The sequence below is a fragment of the Coturnix japonica genome, chromosome 3 (assembly GCF_054131305.1).
Source record: "Coturnix japonica strain WE chromosome 3, WE-NBRP24, whole genome shotgun sequence".
NCBI classification, from domain to species: Eukaryota; Metazoa; Chordata; class Aves; order Galliformes; family Phasianidae; genus Coturnix; species Coturnix japonica.
In genome coordinates, this window is record NC_140665.1 from 1779498 (window position 1) to 1805505 (window position 26008).

Consider the following 26008-nt stretch of genomic DNA (forward strand, 5'->3'; position numbering starts at 1 on the left):
AGAGGAGGAAAACGAAGATAAGCAGTGTTAGAGCGGAGGAAAACCAAGAAAAGCTTGCTTAGAGCGGAGGAAAACCAAGAAAAGCAGCGTTAGAGCGGAGGAAAACCAAGAAAAGCAAGGTTAGAGCAGATGAAAACCTAGAAAAGCGGGGTTAGAGCGGAGGAAAACCAAGAAAAGCTGGGATAGAGCGGAGGAAAACCAAGAAAAGCGGGGTTAGAAAGGAGGAAAACCAAGCAAAGCGGGGTTAGAGCGGAGGAAAACCAAGAAAAGCAGGGCTAGAGCAAAGGAAAACCAAGAAAAGCGAAGTTAGAGCGGAGGAAAACCAAGAAAAGCTGAGTTAGAGTGTAGGAAATCCAAGAAATGCGGGGTTATAGCAGAGGAAAACCAAGAAAAGCGGGGTTAGAGCGGAGGAAAACCAAGAAAAGCGGGGTTAGAGCGGAGGAAAACCAAGTAAAGCAGAGTTAGAACGGAAGAAAACGAAGAAAAGTGTGTTAGAGCAGCAGAAATCCGAGAAAAGCATGGTTAGAGTGGAGAAAAACCATGAAAAGCTGGGTTAGATTGGAGAAAAACCAAGAAAAACCCGGTTAGTGCGGAGGAAAACCAATAAAAGCGGGGTTAGATCGGAGGAAAACCAAGAAAAGCGGGGTTAGAGCGGAGGAAAACCATGAAAAGCGGGATTAGATCGAAGGAAAACCAAGAAAAGCGGAGTTAAAGCAATGGAAAACCAAGAAAAGTGAAGTTAGAGCGGAGGAAAACCAAGAAATGCTAGGTTAGAAAGAAGGATAGCCAAGAAAAGCGGGTTTAGAGCGGATGAAAACCAAGAAAAGCGGGGTTAGAGCGTAGGAAATCCAAGAAAAGCGGGGTTATATCAGAGGAAAACTAAGAAAAGCGGGGTTAGAGCAGAGGAAAACCAAGAAAAGCGGTGTTAGAGCGGAGGAAAACCAAGTAAAGCAGAGTTAGAACGGAAGAAAACGAAGAATAGCGAGTTAGAGCAGCAGAAATCCGAGAAAAGCATGGTTAGAGTGGAGAAAAACGATGAAAAGCTGGGTTAGAGCGGAGAAAAACCAAGAAAAGAGGGATTAGAGCGAAGGAAAACAAAGAAAAGTGGGGTTAGAGCAATGGAAAACCAAAAAAGTGAAGTTAGAGCAAAGGAAAACCAAGAAAAGCGGGGTTAGAGCGGAGGATAACCAAAAAAATCGCGGTTAGAGCAAAGGAAAACCAAGTAAAGTGGTGTTAGAGCGGAGGAAAACCACTAAAAGCGAAGTTAGAGCATAGGAAAACCTAGAAAGGCAGAATAAGTGCGGAGGAAAACCAAGAAAAGCGGGGTTAGTGCGGAGGAAAACCAAGAAAAAGAATTAAGAGAGGAGGAAAACGAAGATATGCAGTGTTAGAGCATAGGAAAACCAAGAAAAGCTGGGTTAGAGCGGAGAAAAACCAAGAAAAGAGGGATTAGAGCGAAGGAAAACAAAGAAAAGGGGGGTTAGAGCAATGGAAAACCAAGAGAAGTGAAGTTAGAGCAAAGGAAAACACAGAAAAGCAGGGTTAGAGAGGAGGAAAACCAAGAAAAGCGGGGTTAGAGCGGAGGATAACCAAGAAAAACAAGGTTAGAGCGGAGGAAAACCAAGAAAAAAAAATTAGAGGAAGAAAACGAAGAAAAGAGCGGTTAGAGCAGCAGAAATATGAGAAAAGCATGGTTAGAGTGAAGAAAAACCATGAAAAGCTGGGTTAGAGTGGAGAAAAACCAAAAAAGCGGGGTTAGTGCGGAGGAAAACCAAAAAAAGTGGGGTTAGAGCGGATAAAAACCAAGAAAGGCGGGGTTAGAACAATGGAAAACCAAGAAAAGCGGTGTTAGAGCAGAGGAAAACCAAGAGAAACGGGGTTAGAGCGGAGAAAAACCAAGAATAGCGGTGATAGAGCGGAGGAAAACCAAGAAAAGCGGGGTTAGAGAGGAGAAAAACCAAGAAAAGCAGGGTTAGAGAAAAGGAAAACAAAGAAAAGCTGGGTTAGAGCGGAGGAAAACCAAGAAAAGCGGGGTTAGAGAGGAGAAAAACCAAGAAAAGCAGGGTTAGAGAAAAGGAAAACAAAGAAAAGCTGGGTTAGAGCGGAGGAAAACCAAGAAAAGCGGTGATAGAGCGGAGGAAAACCAAGAAAAGTGGTGTTAGAGTGTAGGAAAACCAAGAAAAGCGGTGATAGAGCGGAGGAAAACCAAGAAAAGTGGTGATAGAGCGTAGGAAATCCACGAAAAGCGAGGTTCGAGCAAATGAAAACTAAGAAAAGCGAAGATAGAGCGGAGGAAAACCAAGAAAAGCGGGGTTAGAACGGAGGAAAACCAAGAAAAGCGGGGTTAGAGCGGAGGAAAACCAAGAAAAGCGGGGTTAGAGCGGAGGAAAACCAAGTAAAGCAGAGTTAGAACGGAAGAAAACGAAGAAAAGCATGTTAGAGCAGCAGAAATCCGAGAAAAGCATGGTTAGAGTGGAGAAAAACGATGAAAAGCTGGGTTAGAGCGGAGAAAAACCAAGAAAAGAGGGATTAGAGCGAAGGAAAACAAAGAAAAGTGGGGTTAGAGCAATGGAAAACCAAAAAAGTGAAGTTAGAGCGGAGGAAAACCAAGAAAAGCGGGGTTAGAGCGGAGGATAACCAAGAAAATCGCGGTTAGAGCAAAGGAAAACCAAGTAAAGTGGTGTTAGAGCGGAGGAAAACCACTAAAAGCGAAGTTAGAGCATAGGAAAACCTAGAAAGGCAGAATAAGTGCGGAGGAAAACCAAGAAAAGCGGGGTTAGTGCGGAGGAAAACCAAGAAAAAGAATTAAGAGAGGAGGAAAACGAAGAAAATCGCGGTTAGAGCAGCAGAAATCCGAGAAAATCATGGTTAGAGTGGAGAAAAACCATGAAAAGCTGGGTTAGATTGGAGAAAAACCAAGAAAAGCCCGGTTAGTGCGGAGGAAAACGAAGAAAAGAGGGGTTAGTGCGGAGGTAAACCAAGAAAAGCGGGGTTAGAGCGGAGGAAAACCAAGAAAAGCGGGGTTAGAGCGGAGGAAAACCAAGAAAAGCGGCGTTAGAGCGGAGGATAACCAAGAAAAGCGGGGTTAGAGCGGAGGAAAACCAAGTAAAGCGGGGTTAGAGCGGAGGAAAACCACTAAAAGCGAAGTTAGAGCATAGGAAAACCAAGAAAAGCAGAATAAGTGCGGAGGAAAACCAAGAAAAGCGGGGTTAGTGCGGAGGAAAACCAAGAAAAAGAATTTAGAGAGGAAGAAAACGAAGAAAATCGCGGTTAGAGCAGCAGAAATCCGAGAAAATCATGGTTAGAGTGGAGAAAAACCATGAAAAGCTGGGTTAGATTGGAGAAAAACCAAGAAAAACCCGGTTAGTGCGGAGGAAAACGAAGAAAAGAGGGGTTAGTGCGGAGGTAAACCAAGAAAAGCGGGGTTAGAGCGGAGGAAAACCAATAAAAGCGAGGTTAGAGCAGAGGAAAACCAAGAGAAACAGGGTTAGAGCGGAGAAAAACCAAGGAAAGCAGGGTTAGAGCGCAGAAAAACCAAGAAAAGCGGGGTTAGAGCGGAGGAAAACCAAGTAGAGCAGAGTTAGAACGGAAGAAAACGAAGAAAAGCGTGGTTAGAGCAGCAGAAATCCGAGAAAAGCATGGCTAGAGTAGAGAAAAACCAAGAAAAGCTGGGTTAGAGCGGAGAAAAACCATGAAAAGCGGGATTAGATCGAAGGAAAACCAAGAAAAGCGGTGTTAGAGCAATGGAAAACCAAGAAAAGTGAAGTTAGAGCGGAGGAAAACCAAGAAAAGCGGGGTTAGAAAGGAGGATAGCCAAGAAAAGCGGGGTTAGAGCGGATGAAAACCAAGAAAAGCAGGGTTAGAGCAAAGGAAAACCAAGAAAAGCGAAGTTAGAGCGGAGGAAAACCAAGAAAAGCGAAGTTAGAGCAGAGAAAATCCAAGAAAAGCGGTGATAGAGCGGAGGAAAACCAAGAAAAGCGGGGTTAGAGCAAAGAAAAACCAAGAAAAGCAGGGTTAGAGCAGAGGAAAACCAAGAAAAGCGAAGATAGAGCAGAGGAAAACCAAGAGAAACGGGGTTAGAGCGGAGAAAAACCAAGAAAAGCGGTGATAGTGCGGAGGAAATCCAAGAAAAGCGGGGTTAGAGCGGAGAAAAACCAAGAAAAGCAGGGTTAGAGAAAAGGAAAACAAAGAAAAGCGGGGTTAGAGCGGAGGAAAACCAAGTAAAGCAGAGTAAAAATGGAAGAAAACGAAGAAAAACTAGGTTAGAGCGTAGGAAAACCAAGAAAAGCGGTGATAGAGCGGAGGAAAACCATGAAAGGTGGTGATAGAGCGTAGGAAAACCACGAAAAGCGGGGTTAGAGCGGAAGAAAACCAAGAAAAGCGGGGTTAGAGCGGAGAAAAACCAAGAAAAGCAAGGTTAGAGCGGAGAAAAACCAAGGAAAGCGAAGATAGAGAAGTTGAAAACCAAGAAAAATGAAGCTAGAGAGGAGGAAAACGAAGATAAGCAGTGTTAGAGCGGAGGAAAACCAAGAAAAGCTTGCTTAGAGCGGAGGAAAACCAAGAAAAGCAGCGTTAGAGCGGAGGAAAACCAAGAAAAGCAAGGTTAGAGCAGATGAAAACCTAGAAAAGCGGGGTTAGAGCGGAGGAAAACCAAGAAAAGCTGGGATAGAGCGGAGGAAAACCAAGAAAAGCGGGGTTAGAAAGGAGGAAAACCAAGCAAAGCGGGGTTAGAGCGGAGGAAAACCAAGAAAAGCAGGGCTAGAGCAAAGGAAAACCAAGAAAAGCGAAGTTAGAGCGGAGGAAAACCAAGAAAAGCTGAGTTAGAGTGTAGGAAATCCAAGAAATGCGGGGTTATAGCAGAGGAAAACCAAGAAAAGCGGGGTTAGAGCGGAGGAAAACCAAGAAAAGCGGGGTTAGAGCGGAGGAAAACCAAGTAAAGCAGAGTTAGAACGGAAGAAAACGAAGAAAAGTGTGTTAGAGCAGCAGAAATCCGAGAAAAGCATGGTTAGAGTGGAGAAAAACCATGAAAAGCTGGGTTAGATTGGAGAAAAACCAAGAAAAACCCGGTTAGTGCGGAGGAAAACCAATAAAAGCGGGGTTAGAGCGGAGGAAAACCAAGAAAAGCGGGGTTAGAGCGGAGGAAAACCATGAAAAGCGGGATTAGATCGAAGGAAAACCAAGAAAAGCGGAGTTAAAGCAATGGAAAACCAAGAAAAGTGAAGTTAGAGCGGAGGAAAACCAAGAAATGCTAGGTTAGAAAGAAGGATAGCCAAGAAAAGCGGGTTTAGAGCGGATGAAAACCAAGAAAAGCGGGGTTAGAGCGTAGGAAATCCAAGAAAAGCGGGGTTATATCAGAGGAAAACTAAGAAAAGCGGGGTTAGAGCAGAGGAAAACCAAGAAAAGCGGTGTTAGAGCGGAGGAAAACCAAGTAAAGCAGAGTTAGAACGGAAGAAAACGAAGAATAGCGAGTTAGAGCAGCAGAAATCCGAGAAAAGCATGGTTAGAGTGGAGAAAAACGATGAAAAGCTGGGTTAGAGCGGAGAAAAACCAAGAAAAGAGGGATTAGAGCGAAGGAAAACAAAGAAAAGTGGGGTTAGAGCAATGGAAAACCAAAAAAGTGAAGTTAGAGCAAAGGAAAACCAAGAAAAGCGGGGTTAGAGCGGAGGATAACCAAGAAAATCGCGGTTAGAGCAAAGGAAAACCAAGTAAAGTGGTGTTAGAGCGGAGGAAAACCACTAAAAGCGAAGTTAGAGCATAGGAAAACCTAGAAAGGCAGAATAAGTGCGGAGGAAAACCAAGAAAAGCGGGGTTAGTGCGGAGGAAAACCAAGAAAAAGAATTAAGAGAGGAGGAAAACGAAGAAAATCGCGGTTAGAGCAGCAGAAATCCGAGAAAATCATGGTTAGAGTGGAGAAAAACCATGAAAAGCTGGGTTAGATTGGAGAAAAACCAAGAAAAGCCCGGTTAGTGCGGAGGAAAACGAAGAAAAGAGGGGTTAGTGCGGAGGTAAACCAAGAAAAGCGGGGTTAGAGCGGAGGAAAACCAAGAAAAGCGGGGTTAGAGCGGAGGAAAACCAAGAAAAGCGGCGTTAGAGCGGAGGATAACCAAGAAAAGCGGGGTTAGAGCGGAGGAAAACCAAGTAAAGCGGGGTTAGAGCGGAGGAAAACCACTAAAAGCGAAGTTAGAGCATAGGAAAACCAAGAAAAGCAGAATAAGTGCGGAGGAAAACCAAGAAAAGCGGGGTTAGTGCGGAGGAAAACCAAGAAAAAGAATTTAGAGAGGAAGAAAACGAAGAAAATCGCGGTTAGAGCAGCAGAAATCCGAGAAAATCATGGTTAGAGTGGAGAAAAACCATGAAAAGCTGGGTTAGATTGGAGAAAAACCAAGAAAAACCCGGTTAGTGCGGAGGAAAACGAAGAAAAGAGGGGTTAGTGCGGAGGTAAACCAAGAAAAGCGGGGTTAGAGCGGAGGAAAACCAATAAAAGCGAGGTTAGAGCGGAGGAAAACCAAGAGAAACAGGGTTAGAGCGGAGAAAAACCAAGGAAAGCAGGGTTAGAGCGCAGAAAAACCAAGAAAAGCGGGGTTAGAGCGGAGGAAAACCAAGTAGAGCAGAGTTAGAACGGAAGAAAACGAAGAAAAGCGTGGTTAGAGCAGCAGAAATCCGAGAAAAGCATGGCTAGAGTAGAGAAAAACCAAGAAAAGCTGGGTTAGAGCGGAGAAAAACCATGAAAAGCGGGATTAGATCGAAGGAAAACCAAGAAAAGCGGGGTTAGAGCAATGGAAAACCAAGAAAAGTGAAGTTAGAGCGGAGGAAAACCAAGAAAAGCGGGGTTAGAAAGGAGGATAGCCAAGAAAAGCGGGGTTAGAGCGGATGAAAACCAAGAAAAGCAGGGTTAGAGCAAAGGAAAACCAAGAAAAGCGAAGTTAGAGCGGAGGAAAACCAAGAAAAGCGAAGTTAGAGCAGAGAAAATCCAAGAAAAGCGGTGATAGAGCGGAGGAAAACCAAGAAAAGCGGGGTTAGAGCAAAGAAAAACCAAGAAAAGCAGGGTTAGAGCAGAGGAAAACCAAGAAAAGCGAAGATAGAGCAGAGGAAAACCAAGAGAAACGGGGTTAGAGCGGAGAAAAACCAAGAAAAGCGGTGATAGTGCGGAGGAAATCCAAGAAAAGCGGGGTTAGAGCGGAGAAAAACCAAGAAAAGCAGGGTTAGAGAAAAGGAAAACAAAGAAAAGCGGGGTTAGAGCGGAGGAAAACCAAGTAAAGCAGAGTAAAAATGGAAGAAAACGAAGAAAAACTAGGTTAGAGCGTAGGAAAACCAAGAAAAGCGGTGATAGAGCGGAGGAAAACCATGAAAGGTGGTGATAGAGCGTAGGAAAACCACGAAAAGCGGGGTTAGAGCGGAAGAAAACCAAGAAAAGCGGGGTTAGAGCGGAGAAAAACCAAGAAAAGCAAGGTTAGAGCGGAGAAAAACCAAGGAAAGCGAAGATAGAGAAGTTGAAAACCAAGAAAAATGAAGCTAGAGAGGAGGAAAACGAAGATAAGCAGTGTTAGAGCGGAGGAAAACCAAGAAAAGCTTGCTTAGAGCGGAGGAAAACCAAGAAAAGCAGCGTTAGAGCGGAGGAAAACCAAGAAAAGCAAGGTTAGAGCAGATGAAAACCTAGAAAAGCGGGGTTAGAGCGGAGGAAAACCAAGAAAAGCTGGGATAGAGCGGAGGAAAACCAAGAAAAGCGGGGTTAGAAAGGAGGAAAACCAAGCAAAGCGGGGTTAGAGCGGAGGAAAACCAAGAAAAGCAGGGCTAGAGCAAAGGAAAACCAAGAAAAGCGAAGTTAGAGCGGAGGAAAACCAAGAAAAGCTGAGTTAGAGTGTAGGAAATCCAAGAAATGCGGGGTTATAGCAGAGGAAAACCAAGAAAAGCGGGGTTAGAGCGGAGGAAAACCAAGAAAAGCGGGGTTAGAGCGGAGGAAAACCAAGTAAAGCAGAGTTAGAACGGAAGAAAACGAAGAAAAGTGTGTTAGAGCAGCAGAAATCCGAGAAAAGCATGGTTAGAGTGGAGAAAAACCATGAAAAGCTGGGTTAGATTGGAGAAAAACCAAGAAAAACCCGGTTAGTGCGGAGGAAAACCAATAAAAGCGGGGTTAGAGCGGAGGAAAACCAAGAAAAGCGGGGTTAGAGCGGAGGAAAACCATGAAAAGCGGGATTAGATCGAAGGAAAACCAAGAAAAGCGGAGTTAAAGCAATGGAAAACCAAGAAAAGTGAAGTTAGAGCGGAGGAAAACCAAGAAATGCGGGGTTAGAAAGAAGGATAGCCAAGAAAAGCGGGTTTAGAGCGGATGAAAACCAAGAAAAGCGGGGTTAGAGCGTAGGAAATCCAAGAAAAGCGGGGTTATATCAGAGGAAAACTAAGAAAAGCGGGGTTAGAGCAGAGGAAAACCAAGAAAAGCGGTGTTAGAGCGGAGGAAAACCAAGTAAAGCAGAGTTAGAACGGAAGAAAACGAAGAATAGCGAGTTAGAGCAGCAGAAATCCGAGAAAAGCATGGTTAGAGTGGAGAAAAACGATGAAAAGCTGGGTTAGAGCGGAGAAAAACCAAGAAAAGAGGGATTAGAGCGAAGGAAAACAAAGAAAAGGGGGGTTAGAGCAATGGAAAACCAAGAGAAGTGAAGTTAGAGCAAAGGAAAACACAGAAAAGCAGGGTTAGAGAGGAGGAAAACCAAGAAAAGCGGGGTTAGAGCGGAGGATAACCAAGAAAAACAAGGTTAGAGCGGAGGAAAACCAAGAAAAAAAAATTAGAGGAAGAAAACGAAGAAAAGAGCGGTTAGAGCAGCAGAAATATGAGAAAAGCATGGTTAGAGTGAAGAAAAACCATGAAAAGCTGGGTTAGAGTGGAGAAAAACCAAAAAAGCGGGGTTAGTGCGGAGGAAAACCAAAAAAAGCGGGGTTAGAGCGGATGAAAACCAAGAAAAGCGGGGTTAGAGCAATGGAAAACCAAGAAAAGCGGTGTTAGAGCAGAGGAAAACCAAGAGAAACGGGGTTAGAGCGGAGAAAAACCAAGAATAGCGGTGATAGAGCGGAGGAAAACCAAGAAAAGCGGGGTTAGAGAGGAGAAAAACCAAGAAAAGCAGGGTTAGAGAAAAGGAAAACAAAGAAAAGCTGGGTTAGAGCAAAGGAAAACCAAGAAAAGCGGTGATAGAGCGGAGGAAAACCAAGAAAAGTGGTGTTAGAGTGTAGGAAAACCAAGAAAAGCGGTGATAGAGCGGAGGAAAACCAAGAAAAGTGGTGATAGAGCGTAGGAAATCCACGAAAAGCGAGGTTAGAGCAAATGAAAACCAAGAAAAGCGAAGATAGAGCGGAGGAAAACCAAGAAAAGCGGGGTTAGAACGGAGGAAAACCAAGAAAAGCGGGGTTAGAGCGGAGGAAAACCAAGAAAAGCGGGGTTAGAGCGGAGGAAAACCAAGTAAAGCAGAGTTAGAACGGAAGAAAACGAAGAAAAGCATGTTAGAGCAGCAGAAATCCGAGAAAAGCATGGTTAGAGTGGAGAAAAACGATGAAAAGCTGGGTTAGAGCGGAGAAAAACCAAGAAAAGAGGGATTAGAGCGAAGGAAAACAAAGAAAAGTGGGGTTAGAGCAATGGAAAACCAAAAAAGTGAAGTTAGAGCGGAGGAAAACCAAGAAAAGCGGGGTTAGAGCGGAGGATAACCAAGAAAATCGCGGTTAGAGCAAAGGAAAACCAAGTAAAGTGGTGTTAGAGCGGAGGAAAACCACTAAAAGCGAAGTTAGAGCATAGGAAAACCAAGAAAAGCAGAATAAGTGCGGAGGAAAACCAAGAAAAGCGGGGTTAGTGCGGAGGAAAACCAAGAAAAAGAATTAAGAGAGGAGGAAAACGAAGAAAATCGTGGTTAGAGCAGCAGAAATCCGAGAAAATCATGGTTAGAGTGGAGAAAAACCATGAAAAGCTGGGTTAGATTGGAGAAAAACCAAGAAAAGCCCGGTTAGTGCGGAGGAAAACGAAGAAAAGAGGGGTTAGTGCGGAGGTAAACCAAGAAAAGCGGCGTTAGAGCGGAGGAAAACCAAGAAAAGCGGCGTTAGAGCGGAGGATAACCAAGAAAAGCGGGGTTAGAGCGGAGGAAAACCAAGTAAAGCGGGGTTAGAGCGGAGGAAAACCACTAAAAGCGAAGTTAGAGCATAGGAAAACCAAGAAAAGCAGAATAAGTGCGAAGGAAAACCAAGAAAAGCGGGGTTAGTGCGGAGGAAAACCAAGAAAAATAATTTAGAGAGGAAGAAAACGAAGAAAATCGCGGTTAGAGCAGCAGAAATCCGAGAAAATCATGGTTAGAGTGGAGAAAAACCATGAAAAGCTGGGTTAGATTGGAGAAAAACCAAGAAAAACCCGGTTAGTGCGGAGGAAAACGAAGAAAAGAGGGGTTAGTGCGGAGGTAAACCAAGAAAAGCGGGGTTAGAGCGGAGGAAAACCAATAAAAGCGGGGTTAGAGCGGAGGAAAACCAAGAGAAACAGGGTTAGAGACGAGAAAAACCAAGAAAAGCAGGGTTAGAGCGCAGAAAAACCAAGAAAAGCGGGGTTAGAGCGGAGGAAAACCAAGTAGAGCAGAGTTAGAACGGAAGAAAACGAAGAAAAGCGTGGTTAGAGCAGCAGAAATCCGAGAAAAGCATGGCTAGAGTAGAGAAAAACCAAGAAAAGCTGGGTTAGAGCGGAGAAAAACCATGAAAAGCGGGATTAGATCGAAGGAAAACCAAGAAAAGCGGGGTTAGAGCAATGGAAAACCAAGAAAAGTGAAGTTAGAGCGGAGGAAAACCAAGAAAAGCGGGGTTAGAAAGGAGGATAGCCAAGAAAAGCGGGGTTAGAGCGGATGAAAACCAAGAAAAGCAGGGTTAGAGCAAAGGAAAACCAAGAAAAGCGAAGTTAGAGCGGAGGAAAACCAAGAAAAGCTGGGTTAGAGCGTAGGAAATCCAAGAAAAGCGGGGTTATATCAGAGGAAAACCAAGAAAAGCGGGGTTAGAGCGGAGGAAAACCAAGAAAAGCGGAGTTAGAGCGGAGGAAAACCAAGAAAAGCGGGGTTAGCTCGGAGGATAACCAAGAAAAACTAGGTTAGAGCGGAGGAAAACCAAGAAAAAAAAATTAGAGGAAGAAATTGAAGAAAAGCGCGGTTAGAGCAGCAGAAATCTGAGAAAAGCATGGTTAGAGTGGAGAAAAACCATGAAAAGCTGGATTAGAGTGGAGAAAAACCAAAAAAGCGGGGTTAGTGCGGAGGAAAACCAAGAAAAGAGGGGTTAGTGCGGAGGAAAACCAAGAAAAGCGGGGTTAGAGCAAAGGAAAACCAAGAAAAGCGGTGTTAGAGCAGAGGAAAACCAAGAGAAACGGGGTTAGAGCGGAGAAAAAAACCAAGAAAAGCTGGGTTAGAGAAAAGGAAAACCAAGAAAAGCTGGGTTAGAGCGGAGGAAAACCAAGAAAAGCGCTGATAGAGCGGAGGAAAACCAAGAAAATTGGTGTTAGAGCGTAGGAAAACCAAGAAAAGCGGTGATAGAGCGGAGGAAAACCAAGAAAAGTGGTGATAGAGCGTAGGAAAACCACGAAAAGCGGTGATAGAGCGGAGGAAAACCAAGAAAAGTGGTGTTAGAGCGTAGGAAAACCAAGAAAAGCGGTGATAGAGCGGAGGAAAACCAAGAAAAGTGGTGATAGAGCGTAGGAAAACCACGAAAAGCGGTGATAGAGCGGAGGAAAACCAAGAAAAGCGGGGTTAGAGCGGAGAAAAACCAAGAAATACAGGGTTAGAGCAAAGGAAAACCAAGAAAAGCGAAGATAGAGCGGAGGAAAACCAAGAAAAGCTGGGTTAGAGCGGAGGAAAACCAAGAAAAGCGGGGTTACAGCGGAGGAAAACCAAGAAAAGCGGGGTTAGAGCGGAGGAAAACCAAGAAAAGCGGAGTTAGTGCGGAGGAAAACCAAGAAAAAGAATTTAGAGAGGAGGAAAACGAAGAAAATCGCGGTTAGAGCAGCAGAAATCCGAGAAAATCATGGTTAGAGTGGAGAAAAACCAGGAAAAGCTGGGTTAGATTGGAGAAAAACCAAGAAAAGCCCGGTTAGTGCGGAGGAAAACGAAGAAAAGAGGGGTTAGTGCGGAGGTAAACCAAGAAAAGCGGGGTTAGAGCGGAGGAAAACCAAGAAAAGCGGGGTTAGAGCGGAGGAAAACCAAAAGAAACGGGGTTAGAGCGGAGAAAAACCAAGGAAAGCAGGGTTAGAGCGCAGAAAAACCAAGAAAAGCGTGGATAGAAGGGAGGAAAACCAAGTAAAGCGGGGTTAGAGCGGAGGAAAACCAAGAAAAGCGGGGTTAGAGCGGAGGAATACCAAGAAAAGCGGGGTTAGATCGGAGGAAAACCAAGTAGAGCAGAGTTAGAACGGAAGAAAACGAAGAAAAGCGTGGTTAGAGCAGCAGAAATCCGAGAAAAGCATGGCTAGAGTAGAGAAAAACCAAGAAAAGCTGGGTTAGAGCGGAGAAAAACCATGAAAAGCGGGATTAGATCGAAGGAAAACCAAGAAAAGCGGGGTTAGAGCAATGGAAAACCAAGAAAAGTGAAGTTAGAGCGGAGGAAAACCAAGAAAAGCGGGGTTAGAAAGGAGGATAGCCAAGAAAAGCGGGGTTAGAGCGGATGAAAACCAAGAAAAGCAGGGTTAGAGCAAAGGAAAACCAAGAAAAGCGAAGTTAGAGCGGAGGAAAACCAAGAAAAGCGAAGTTAGAGCAGAGAAAATCCAAGAAAAGCGGTGATAGAGCGGAGGAAAACCAAGAAAAGCGGGGTTAGAGCAAAGAAAAACCAAGAAAAGCAGGGTTAGAGCAGAGTAAAACCAAGAAAAGCGAAGATAGAGCAGAGGAAAACCAAGAGAAACGGGGTTAGAGCGGAGAAAAACCAAGAAAAGCGGTGATAGTGCGGAGGAAATCCAAGAAAAGCGGGGTTAGAGCGGAGAAAAACCAAGAAAAGCAGGGTTAGAGAAAAGGAAAACAAAGAAAAGCGGGGTTAGAGCGGAGGAAAACCAAGTAAAGCAGAGTAAAAATGGAAGAAAACGAAGAAAAACTAGGTTAGAGCGTAGGAAAACCAAGAAAAGCGGTGATAGAGCGGAGGAAAACCATGAAAAGTGGTGATAGAGCGTAGGAAAACCACGAAAAGCGGGGTTAGAGCGGAAGAAAACCAAGAAAAGCGGGGTTAGAGCGGAGAAAAACCAAGAAAAGCAAGGTTAGAGCGGAGAAAAACCAAGGAAAGCGAAGATAGAGAAGTTGAAAACCAAGAAAAATGAAGCTAGAGAGGAGGAAAATGAAGATAAGCAGTGTTAGAGCGGAGGAAAACCAAGAAAAGCTGGCTTAGAGTGGAGGAAAACCAAGAAAAGCAGCGTTAGAGCGGAGGAAAACCAAGAAAAGCAAGGTTAGAGCAGATGAAAACCTAGAAAAGCGGGGTTAGAGCGCAGAAAAACCAAGAAAAGCTGGGATAGAGCGGAGGAAAACCAAGAAAAGCGGGGTTAGAAAGGAGGAAAACCAAGCAAAGCGGGGTTAGAGCGGAGGAAAACCAAGAAAAGCAGGGCTAGAGCAAAGGAAAACCAAGAAAAGCGAAGTTAGAGCGGAGGAAAACCAAGAAAAGCTGAGTTAGAGTGTAGGAAATCCAAGAAATGCGGGGTTATAGAAGAGGAAAACCAAGAAAAGCGGGGTTAGAGCGGAGGAAAACCAAGAAAAGCGGGGTTAGAGCGGAGGAAAACCAAGTAAAGCAGAGTTAGAACGGAAGAAAACGAAGAATAGCGAGTTAGAGCAGCAGAAATCCGAGAAAAGCATGGTTAGAGTGGAGAAAAACGAGGAAAAGCTGGGTTAGAGCGGAGAAAAACCAAGAAAAGAGGGATTAGAGCGAAGGAAAACAAAGAAAAGGGGGGTTAGAGCAATGGAAAACCAAGAGAAGTGAAGTTAGAGCAAAGGAAAACACAGAAAAGCAGGGTTAGAGAGGAGGAAAACCAAGAAAAGCGGGGTTAGAGCGGAGGATAACCAAGAAAAACAAGGTTAGAGCGGAGGAAAACCAAGAAAAAAAAATTAGAGGAAGAAAACGAAGAAAAGAGCGGTTAGAGCAGCAGAAATATGAGAAAAGCATGGTTAGATTGGAGAAAAACCATGAAAAGCTGGGTTAGATTGGAGAAAAACCAAAAAAGCGGGGTTACTGCGGAGGAAAACCAAGAAAAGCGGGGTTAGAGCGGATGAAAACCAAGAAAAGCGGGGTTAGAGCGGAGGAAAACCAAGAAAAGCGGTGTTAGAGCAGAGGAAAACCAAGAGAAACGGGGTTAGAGCGGAGAAAAACCAAGAAAAGCGGGGTTAGAGCGGAGGAAAACCAAGAAAAGCGGGGTTAGAGCGGAGGAAAACCAAGAAAAGCGGTGATAGAGCGGAGGAAAACCAAGAAAAGTGGTGTTAGAGTGTAGGAAAACCAAGAAAAGCGGTGATAGAGCGGAGGAAAACCAAGAAAAGTGGTGATAGAGCGTAGGAAATCCACGAAAAGCGAGGTTCGAGCAAATGAAAACCAAGAAAAGCGAAGATAGAGCGGAGGAAAACCAAGAAAAGCGGGGTTAGAACGGAGGAAAACCAAGAAAAGCGGGGTTAGAGCGGAGGAAAACCAAGAAAAGCGGGGTTAGAGCGGAGGAAAACCAAGTAAAGCAGAGTTAGAACGGAAGAAAACGAAGAAAAGCATGTTAGAGCAGCAGAAATCCGAGAAAAGCATGGTTAGAGTGGAGAAAAACGATGAAAAGCTGGGTTAGAGCGGAGAAAAACCAAGAAAAGAGGGATTAGAGCGAAGGAAAACAAAGAAAAGTGGGGTTAGAGCAATGGAAAACCAAAAAAGTGAAGTTAGAGCGGAGGAAAACCAAGAAAAGCGGGGTTAGAGCGGAGGATAACCAAGAAAATCGCGGTTAGAGCAAAGGAAAACCAAGTAAAGTGGTGTTAGAGCGGAGGAAAACCACTAAAAGCGAAGTTAGAGCATAGGAAAACCAAGAAAAGCAGAATAAGTGCGGAGGAAAACCAAGAAAAGCGGGGTTAGTGCGGAGGAAAACCAAGAAAAAGAATTAAGAGAGGAGGAAAACGAAGAAAATCGCGGTTAGAGCAGCAGAAATCCGAGAAAATCATGGTTAGAGTGGAGAAAAACCATGAAAAGCTGGGTTAGATTGGAGAAAAACCAAGAAAAGCCCGGTTAGTGCGGAGGAAAACAAAGAAAAGAGGGGTTAGTGCGGAGGTAAACCAAGAAAAGCGGGGTTAGAGCGGAGGAAAACCAAGAAAAGCGGGGTTAGAGCGGAGGAAAACCAAGAAAAGCGGCGTTAGAGCGGAGGATAACCAAGAAAAGCGGGGTTAGAGCGGAGGAAAACCAAGTAAAGCGGGGTTAGAGCGGAGGAAAACCACTAAAAGCGAAGTTAGAGCATAGGAAAACCAAGAAAAGCAGAATAAGTGCGGAGGAAAACCAAGAAAAGCGGGGTTAGTGCGGAGGAAAACCAAGAAAAAGAATTTAGAGAGGAAGAAAACGAAGAAAATCGCGGTTAGAGCAGCAGAAATCCGAGAAAATCATGGTTAGAGTGGAGAAAAACCATGAAAAGCTGGGTTAGATTGGAGAAAAACCAAGAAAAACCCGGTTAGTGCGGAGGAAAACGAAGAAAAGAGGGGTTAGTGCGGAGGTAAACCAAGAAAAGCGGGGTTAGAGCGGAGGAAAACCAATAAAAGCGAGGTTAGAGCGGAGGAAAACCAAGAGAAACAGGGTTAGAGCGGAGAAAAACCAAGGAAAGCAGGGTTAGAGCGCAGAAAAACCAAGAAAAGCGGGGTTAGAGCGGAGGAAAACCAAGTAGAGCAGAGTTAGAACGGAAGAAAACGAAGAAAAGCGTGGTTAGAGCAGCAGAAATCCGAGAAAAGCATGGCTAGAGTAGAGAAAAACCAAGAAAAGCTGGGTTAGAGCGGAGAAAAACCATGAAAAGCGGGATTAGATCGAAGGAAAACCAAGAAAAGCGGGGTTAGAGCAATGGAAAACCAAGAAAAGTGAAGTTAGAGCGGAGGAAAACCAAGAAAAGCGGGGTTAGAAAGGAGGATAGCCAAGAAAAGCGGGGTTAGAGCAAAGAAAAACCAAGAAAAGCAGGGTTAGAGCAGAGGAAAACCAAGAAAAGCGAAGATAGAGCAGAGGAAAACCAAGAGAAACGGGGTTAGAGCGGAGAAAAACCAAGAAAAGCGGTGATAGTGCGGAGGAAATCCAAGAAAAGCGGGGTTAGAGCTGAGAAAAACCAAGAAAAGCAGGGTTAGAGAAAAGGAAAACAAAGAAAAGCGGGGTTAGAGCGGAGGAAAACCAAGTAAAGCAGAGTAAAAATGGAAGAAAACGAAGAAAAACTAGGTTAGAGCGTAGGAAAACCAAGAAAAGCGGTGATAGAGCGGAGGAAAACCATGAAAGGTGGTGATAGAGCGTAGGAAAACCACGAAAAGCGGGGTTAGAGCGGAAGAAAACCAAGAAAAGCGGGGTTAGAGCGGAGAAAAACCAAGAAAAGCAAGGTTAGAGCGGAGAAAAACCAAGGAAAGCGAAGATAGAGAAGTTGAAAACCAAGAAAAATGAAGCTAGAGAGGAGGAAAACGAAGATAAGCAGTGTTAGAGCGGAGGAAAACCAAGAAAAGCTTGCTTAGAGCGGAGGAAAACCAAGAAAAGCAGCGTTAGAGCGGAGGAAAACCAAGAAAAGCAAGGTTAGAGCAGATGAAAACCTAGAAAAGCGGGGTTAGAGCGGAGGAAAACCAAGAAAAGCTGGGATAGAGCGGAGGAAAACCAAGAAAAGCGGGGTTAGAAAGGAGGAAAACCAAGCAAAGCGGGGTTAGAGCGGAGGAAAACCAAGAAAAGCAGGGCTAGAGCAAAGGAAAACCAAGAAAAGCGAAGTTAGAGCGGAGGAAAACCAAGAAAAGCTGAGTTAGAGTGTAGGAAATCCAAGAAATGCGAGGTTATAGCAGAGGAAAACCAAGAAAAGCGGGGTTAGAGCGGAGGAAAACCAAGAAAAGCGGGGTTAGAGCGGAGGAAAACCAAGTAAAGCAGAGTTAGAACGGAAGAAAACGAAGAAAAGTGTGTTAGAGCAGCAGAAATCCGAGAAAAGCATGGTTAGAGTGGAGAAAAACGATGAAAAGCTGGGTTAGATTGGAGAAAAACCAAGAAAAACCCGGTTAGTGCGGAGGAAAACCAAGTAAAGCGGGGTTAGAGCGGAGGAAAACCAAGAAAAGCGGGGTTAGAGCGGAGGAAAACCATGAAAAGCGGGATTACATCGAAGGAAAACCAAGAAAAGCGGAGTTAAAGCAATGGAAAACCAAGAAAAGTGAAGTTAGAGCGGAGGAAAACCAAGAAATGCGGGGTTAGAAAGAAGGATAGCCAAGAAAAGCGGGTTTAGAGCGGATGAAAACCAAGAAAAGCGGGGTTAGAGCGTAGGAAATCCAAGAAAAGCGGGGTTATATCAGAGGAAAACTAAGAAAAGCGGGGTTAGAGCGGAGGAAAACCAAGAAAAGCGGTGTTAGAGCGGAGGAAAACTAAGTAAAGCAGAGTTAGAACGGAAGAAAACGAAGAATAGCGAGTTAGAGCAGCAGAAATCCGAGAAAAGCATGGTTAGAGTGGAGAAAAACGATGAAAAGCTGGGTTAGAGCGGAGAAAAACCAAGAAAAGCAGGGTTAGAGAAAAGGAAAACAAAGAAAAGCGGGGTTAGAGCGGAGGAAAACCAAGTAAAGCGGAGTAAAAATGGAAGAAAACGAAGAAAAACTAGGTTAGAGCGTAGGAAAACCAAGAAAAGCGGTGATAGAGCGGAGGAAAACCATGAAAGGTGGTGATAGAGCGTAGGAAAACCACGAAAAGCGGGGTTAGAGCGGAAGAAAACCAAGAAAAGCGGGGTTAGAGCGGAGAAAAACCAAGAAAAGCAAGGTTAGAGCGGAGAAAAACCAAGGAAAGCGAAGATAGAGAAGTTGAAAACCAAGAAAAATGAAGCTAGAGAGGAGGAAAACGAAGATAAGCAGTGTTAGAGCGGAGGAAAACCAAGAAAAGCTTGCTTAGAGCGGAGGAAAACCAAGAAAAGCAGCGTTAGAGCGGAGGAAAACCAAGAAAAGCAAGGTTAGAGCAGATGAAAACCTAGAAAAGCGGGGTTAGAGCGGAGGAAAACCAAGAAAAGCTGGGATAGAGCGGAGGAAAACCAAGAAAAGCGGGGTTAGAAAGGAGGAAAACCAAGCAAAGCGGGGTTAGAGCGGAGGAAAACCAAGAAAAGCAGGGCTAGAGCAAAGGAAAACCAAGAAAAGCGAAGTTAGAGCGGAGGAAAACCAAGAAAAGCTGAGTTAGAGTGTAGGAAATCCAAGAAATGCGGGGTTATAGCAGAGGAAAACCAAGAAAAGCGGGGTTAGAGCGGAGGAAAACCAAGAAAAGCGGGGTTAGAGCAGAGGAAAACCAAGTAAAGCAGAGTTAGAACGGAAGAAAACGAAGAAAAGTGTGTTAGAGCAGCAGAAATCCGAGAAAAGCATGGTTAGAGTGGAGAAAAACCATGAAAAGCTGGGTTAGATTGGAGAAAAACCAAGAAAAACCCGGTTAGTGCGGAGGAAAACCGATAAAAGCGGGGTTAGAGCGGAGGAAAACCAAGAAAAGCGGGGTTAGAGCGGAGGAAAACCATGAAAAGCGGGATTAGATCGAAGGAAAACCAAGAAAAGCGGAGTTAAAGCAATGGAAAACCAAGAAAAGTGAAGTTAGAGCGGAGGAAAACCAAGAAATGCGGGGTTAGAAAGAAGGATAGCCAAGAAAAGCGGGTTTAGAGTGGATGAAAACCAAGAAAAGCGGGGTTAGAGCGTAGGAAATCCAAGAAAAACGGGGTTATATCAGAGGAAAACCAAGAAAAGCAAGGTTAGAGCGGAGGAAAACCAAGAAAAGAGGGATTAGAGCGAAGGAAAACAAAGAAAAGGGGGGTTAGAGCAATGGAAAACCAAGAGAAGTGAAGTTAGAGCAAAGGAAAACACAGAAAAGCAGGGTTAGAGAGGAGGAAAACCAAGAAAAGCGGGGTTAGAGCGGAGGATAACCAAGAAAAACAAGGTTAGAGCGGAGGAAAACCAAGAAAAAAAAATTAGAGGAAGAAAACGAAGAAAAGAGCGGTTAGAGCAGCAGAAATATGAGAAAAGCATGGTTAGAGTGAAGAAAAACCATGAAAAGCTGGGTTAGAGTGGAGAAAAACCAAAAAAGCGGGGTTAGTGCGGAGGAAAACCAAAAAAAGCAGGGTTAGAGCGGATGAAAACCAAGAAAAGCGGGGTTAGAGCAATGGAAAACCAAGAAAAGCGGTGTTAGAGCAGAGGAAAACCAAGAGAAACGGGGTTAGAGCGGAGAAAAACCAAGAATAGCGGTGATAGAGCGGAGGAAAACCAAGAAAAGCGGGGTTAGAGAGGAGAAAAACCAAGAAAAGCAGGGTTAGAGAAAAGGAAAACAAAGAAAAGCTGGGTTAGAGCGGAGGAAAACCAAGAAAAGCGGTGATAGAGCGGAGGAAAACCAAGAAAAGTGGTGTTAGAGTGTAGGAAAACCAAACAAAGCGGTGATAGAGCGGAGGAAAACCAAGAAAAGTGGTGATAGAGCGTAGGAAATCCACGAAAAGCGAGGTCCGAGCAAATGAAAACCAAGAAAAGCGAAGATAGAGCGGAGGAAAACCAAGAAAAGCGGGGTGAGAACGGAGGAAAACCAAGAAAAGCGGGGTTAGAGCGGAGGAAAACCAAGAAAAGCGGGGTTAGAGCGGAGGAAAACCAAGTAAAGCAGAGTTAGAACGGAAGAAAACGAAGAAAAGCATGTTAGAGCAGCAGAAATCCGAGAAAAGCATGGTTAGAGTGGAGAAAAACGATGAAAAGCTGGGTTAGAGCGGAGAAAAACCAAGAAAAGAGGGATTAAAGCGAAGGAAAACAAAGAAAAGTGGGGTTAGAGCAATGGAAAACCAAAAAAGTGAAGTTAGAGCGGAGGAAAACCAAGAAAAGCGGGGTTAGAGCGGAGGATAACCAAGAAAATCGCGGTTAGAGCAAAGGAAAACCAAGTAAAGTGGTGTTAGAGCGGAGGAAAACCACTAAAAGCGAAGTTAGAGCATAGGAAAACCAAGAAAAGCAGAATAAGTGCGGAGGAAAACCAAGAAAAGCGGGGTTAGTGCGGAGGAAAACCAAGAAAAAGAATTAAGAGAGGAGGAAAACGAAGAAAATCGCGGTTAGAGCAGCAGAAATCCGAGAAAATCATGGTTAGAGTGGAGAAAAACCATGAAAAGCTGGGTTAGATTGGAGAAAAACCAAGAAAAGCCCGGTTAGTGCGGAGGAAAACGAAGAAAAGAGGGGTTAGTGCGGAGGTAAACCAAGAAAAGCGGCGTTAGAGCGGAGGAAAACCAAGAAAAGCGGCGTTAGAGCGGAGGATAACCAAGAAAAGCGGGGTTAGAGCGGAGGAAAACCAAGTAAAGCGGGGTTAGAGCGGAGGAAAACCACTAAAAGCAAAGTTAGAGCATAGGAAAACCAAGAAAAGCAGAATAAGTGCGGAGGAAAACCAAGAAAAGCGGGGTTAGTGCGGAGGAAAACCAAGAAAAAGAATTTAGAGAGGAAGAAAACGAAGAAAATCGCGGTTAGAGCAGCAGAAATCCGAGTAAATCATGGTTAGAGTGGAGAAAAACCATGAAAAGCTGGGTTAGATTGGAGAAAAACCAAGAAAAACCCGGTTAGTGCGGAGGAAAACGAAGAAAAGAGGGGTTAGTGCGGAGGTAAACCAAGAAAAGCGGGGTTAGAGCGGAGGAAAACCAATAAAAGCGGGGTTAGAGCGGAGGAAAACCAAGAGAAACAGGGTTAGAGTAGAGAAAAACCAAGAAAAGCTGGGTTAGAGCGGAGAAAAACCATGAAAAGCGGGATTAGATCGAAGGAAAACCAAGAAAAGCGGGGTTAGAGCAATGGAAAACCAAGAAAAGTGAAGTTAGAGCGGAGGAAAACCAAGAAAAGCGGGGTTAGAAAGGAGGATAGCCAAGAAAAGCGGGGTTAGAGCGGATGAAAACCAAGAAAAGCAGGGTTAGAGCAAAGGAAAACCAAGAAAAGCGAAGTTAGAGCGGAGGAAAACCAAGAAAAGCTGGGTTAGAGCGTAGGAAATCCAAGAAAAGCGGGGTTATATCAGAGGAAAACCAAGAAAAGCGGGGTTAGAGCGGAGGAAAACCAAGAAAAGCGGGGTTAGAGCGGAGGAAAACCAAGAGAAACGGGGTTAGAGCGGAGAAAAACCAAGGAAAGCAGGGTTAGAGCGCAGAAAAACCAAGAAAAGCGTGGATAGAAGGTAGGAAAACCAAGAAAAGCGGGGTTAGAGCGGAGGAAAACCAAGAAAAGCGGGGTTAGAGCGGAGGAATACCAAGAAAAGCAGGGTTAGATCGGAGGAAAACCAAGAAAAGCGAAGTTAGAGCGGAGGAAAACCAAGAAAAGCGGGGTTAGTGCGGAGGAAAACCAAGAAAAGCGGAGTTAGAGCGGAGGAAAACCAAGAAAAGCGGGGTTAGCTCGGAGGATAACCAAGAAAAACTAGGTTAGAGCGGAGGAAAACCAAGAAAAAAAAATTAGAGGAAGAAATTGAAGAAAAGCGCGGTTAGAGCAGCAGAAATCTGAGAAAAGCATGGTTAGAGTGGAGAAAAACCATGAAAAGCTGGATTAGAGTGGAGAAAAACCAAAAAAGCGGGGTTAGTGCGGAGGAAAACCAAGAAAAGAGGGGTTAGTGCGGAGGAAAACCAAGAAAAGCGGGGTTAGAGCAAAGGAAAACCAAGAAAAGCGGTGTTAGAGCAGAGGAAAACCAAGAGAAACGGGGTTAGAGCGGAGAAAAAAACCAAGAAAAGCTGGGTTAGAGAAAAGGAAAACCAAGAAAAGCTGGGTTAGAGCGGAGGAAAACCAAGAAAAGCGCTGATAGAGCGGAGGAAAACCAAGAAAAGTGGTGTTAGAGCGTAGGAAAACCAAGAAAAGCGGTGATAGAGCGGAGGAAAACCAAGAAAAGTGGTGATAGAGCGTAGGAAAACCACGAAAAGCGGTGATAGAGCGGAGGAAAACCAAGAAAAGTGGTGTTAGAGCGTAGTAAAACCAAGAAAAGCGGTGATAGAGCGGAGGAAAACCAAGAAAAGTGGTGATAGAGCGTAGGAAAACCACGAAAAGCGGTGATAGAGCGGAGGAAAACCAAGAAAAGCGGGGTTAGAGCGGAGAAAAACCAAGAAATACAGGGTTAGAGCAAAGGAAAACCAAGAAAAGCGAAGATAGAGCGGAGGAAAACCAAGAAAAGCTGGGTTAGAGCGGAGGAAAACCAAGAAAAGCGGGGTTACAGCGGAGGAAAACCAAGAAAAGCGGGGTTAGAGCGGAGGAAAACCAAGAAAAGCGGAGTTAGTGCGGAGGAAAACCAAGAAAAAGAATTTAGAGAGGAGGAAAACGAAGAAAATCGCGGTTAGAGCAGCAGAAATCCGAGAAAATCATGGTTAGAGTGGAGAAAAACCATGAAAAGCTGGGTTAGATTGGAGAAAAACCAAGAAAAGCCCGGTTAGTGCGGAGGAAAACGAAGAAGAGAGGGGTTAGTGCGGAGGTAAACCAAGAAAAGCGGGGTTAGAGCGGAGGAAAACCAAGAAAAGCGGGGTTAGAGCGGAGGAAAACCAAGAGAAACGGGGTTAGAGCGGAGAAAAACCAAGGAAAGCAGGGTTAGAGCGCAGAAAAACCAAGAAAAGCGTGGATAGAAGGGAGGAAAACCAAGTAAAGCGGGGTTAGAGCGGAGGAAAACCAAGAAAAGCGGGGTTAGAGCGGAGGAATACCAAGAAAAGCGGGGTTAGATCGGAGGAAAACCAAGAAAAGCGAAGTTAGAGCGGAGGAAAACCAAGAAAAGCGGGGTTAGTGCGGAGGGAAACCAAGAAAAGCGGGGTTAGAGAGGAGGAAAACCAAGAAAAGCGGGGTTAGAGCGGAGGATAACCAAGAAAAACTAGGTTAGAGCGGAGGAAAACCAAGAAAAAAAAATTAGAGTAAGAAATTGAAGAAAAGCGCGGTTAGAGCAGCAGAAATCTGAGAAAAGCATGGTTAGAGTGGAGAAAAACCATGAATAGCTGGATTAGAGTGGAGAAAAACCAAAAAAGCGGGATTAGTGCGGAGGAAAACCAAGAAAAGAGGGGTTAGTGCGGAGGAAAACCAAGAAAAGCGGGGTTAGAGCAAAGGAAAACCAAGAAAAGCGGTGTTAGAGCAGAGGAAAACCAAGAGAAACGGGGTTAGAGCGGAGAAAAAAACCAAGAAAAGCTGGGTTAGAGAAAAGGAAAACCAAGAAAAGCTGGGTTAGAGCGGAGGAAAACCAAGAAAAGCGCTGATAGAGCGGAGGAAAACCAAGAAAAGTGGTGTTAGAGCGTAGGAAAACCAAGAAAAGCGGTGATAGAGCGGAGGAAAACCAAGAAAAGTGGTGATAGAGCGTAGGAAAACCACGAAAAGCGGTGATAGAGCGGAGGAAAACCAAGAAAAGTGGTGTTAGAGCGTAGGAAAACCAAGAAAAGCGGTGATAGAGCGGTTGAAAACCAAGAAAAGTGGTGATAGAGCGTAGGAAAACCAAGAAAAGCGGGGTTAGAGCGGAGGAAAACCAAGAAAAGCGGGGTTAGAGCGGAGAAAAACCAAGAAATACAGGGTTAGAGCAAAGGAAAACCAAGAAAAGCGAAGATAGAGCGGAGGAAAACCAAGAAAAGCTGGGTTAGAGCGGAGGAAAACCAAGAAAAGCGGGGTTACAGCGGAGGAAAACCAAGAAAAGCGGGGTTACAGCGGAGGAAAACCAAGAAAAGCGGAGTTAGAGCGGAGGATAACCAAGAAAAGCGGGGTTAGAGCGAAGGAAAACCAAGTAAAGCGGGGTTAGAGCGGAGGAAAACCACTAAAAGCGAAGTTAGAGCATAGGAATACCAAGAAAAGCAGAATAAGTGCGGAGGAAAACCAAGAAAAGCGGGGTTAGTGCGGAGGAAAACCAAGAAAAAGAATTTGGAGAGGAAGAAAATGAAGAAAATCGCGGTTAGAGCAGCAGAAATTCGAGAAAATCATGGTTAGAGTGGAGAAAAACCATGAAAAGCTGGGTTAGATTGGAGAAAAACCAAGAAAAGCCCGGTTAGTGCGGAGGAAAACGAAGAAAAGAGGGGTTAGTGCGGAGGAAAACCAAGAAAAGCGGGGTTAGAGCGGAGGAAAACCAAGAAAAGCGGGGTTAGAGCGGAGGAAAACCAAGAGAAACGGGGTTAGAGCGGAGAAAAACCAAGAAAAGCAGGGTTAGAGCGCAGAAAAACCAAGAAAAGCGGGGATAGAAGGGTGGAAAACCAAGAAAAGCGGGGTTAGAGCGTAGGAAAACCAAGAAAAGCGGGGTTAGAGCGGAGGAAAACCAAGAAAAGCGGGGTTAGAGCGGAGGAAAACCAAGAAAAGTGGTGATAAAGCGGAAGAAAACCAAGAAAAGCGGAATAAGTGCAAAGGAATACCAAGAAAAGCGGGGCTAGAGCAGGGGAAATCCAAGAAAAAGAAGTTAGAGAGGAAGAAAACGAACTAAAGCGCGGTTAGAGCAGCAGAAATCCGAGAAAAGCATGGTTAGAGTTGAGAAAAACCATGAAAAGCTGGGTTAGATTGGAGAAAAACCAAGAAAAGCGGGGTTAGAGCGGAGGAAAACCAAGAAAAGAGGGGTTAGTGCGGAGGAAAACCAAGAAAAGCAGAGTTAGAGCGGAGGAAAACAAAGAGAAACGGGGTTAGAGGGGAGAAAAACCAAGAAAAGCAGGGATAGAAGGGAGGAAAAACAAGAAAAGCGGCGTTAGAGCAGAGAAAAACCAACAAAAACAGGGTTAGAGCAAAGGAAAACCAAGAAAAGCTGGGTTAGAGCGGAGGAAAACCAAGAAAAGCAGGATTAGAGAAAAGGAAACAAAGAAAAGCGGGGTTAGAGCAGAGAAAAGCCAAGTAAAGCAGAGTAAGAACGGAAGAAAACGAAGAAAAACTAGGTTAGAGCGTAGGAAAACCAAGAAAAGCGGTGATAGAGCGGAGGAAAACCATGAAAAGTGGTGATAGAGCGTAGGAAAACCACGAAAAGCAGGGTTAGAGCGGAGGAAAACCAAGAAAAGCAGGGTTAGAGCGGAGAAAAACCAAGAAAAGCAAGGTCAGAGCGGAGGAAAACCAAGGAAAGCGAAGTTAGAGAAGTGGAAAACCAAGAAAAATGAAGTTAGAGAGGAGGAAAACGAAGATAAGCAGTGTTAGAGCGGAGGAAAACCAAGAAAAGCGGCGTTAGAGCGGAGGAAAACCAAGAAAAGCGGCGTTAGAGCGGAGGATAACCAAGAAAAGCGGGGTTAGAGCGGAGGAAAACCAAGAAAAGCGGTGATAGAGCGGAGGAAAACCATGAAAAGTGGTGATAGAGCGTAGGAAAACCACGAAAAGCGGTGATAGAGCAAAGGAAAACCAAGAAAAGCGGGGTTAGAGCGGAGAAAAACGAAGAAAAGCAAGGTCAGAGCGGAGGAAAACCAAGGAAAGCGAAGTTAGAGAAGTGGAAAACCAAGAAAAATGAAGTTAGAGAGGAGGAAAACGAAGATAAGCAGTGTTAGAGCGGAGGAAAACCAAGAAAAGCTGGCTTAGAGCGGAGGAAAACCAAGAAAAGCGGTGATAGAGCGGAGGATAACCAAGAAAAACTAGGTTAACGCGTAGGAAAACCAAGAAAAGCGGTGATAGAGCGGAGGATAACCAAGAAAAACTAGCTTAGTGCGGAGGAAAACCAAGAAAAAGAATTTAGAGAGGAAGAAAACGAAGAAAATCGTGGATGGAGCAGTAGAAATCCGAGAAAAGCATGGTTAGAGTGGAGGAAAACCATGAAAAGCTGGGTTAGATTAGAGAAAAACCAAGAAAAACGGGGTTATTGCGGAGGAAAACGAAGAAAAGAGTGGTTAGAGCAGAGGAAAACCAAGAAAAGCGGGGTTAGAGCGGAGGAAAACCAAGAGAAACAAGGTTAGAGCCGAGGAAAACCAAGAAAAGCAGGG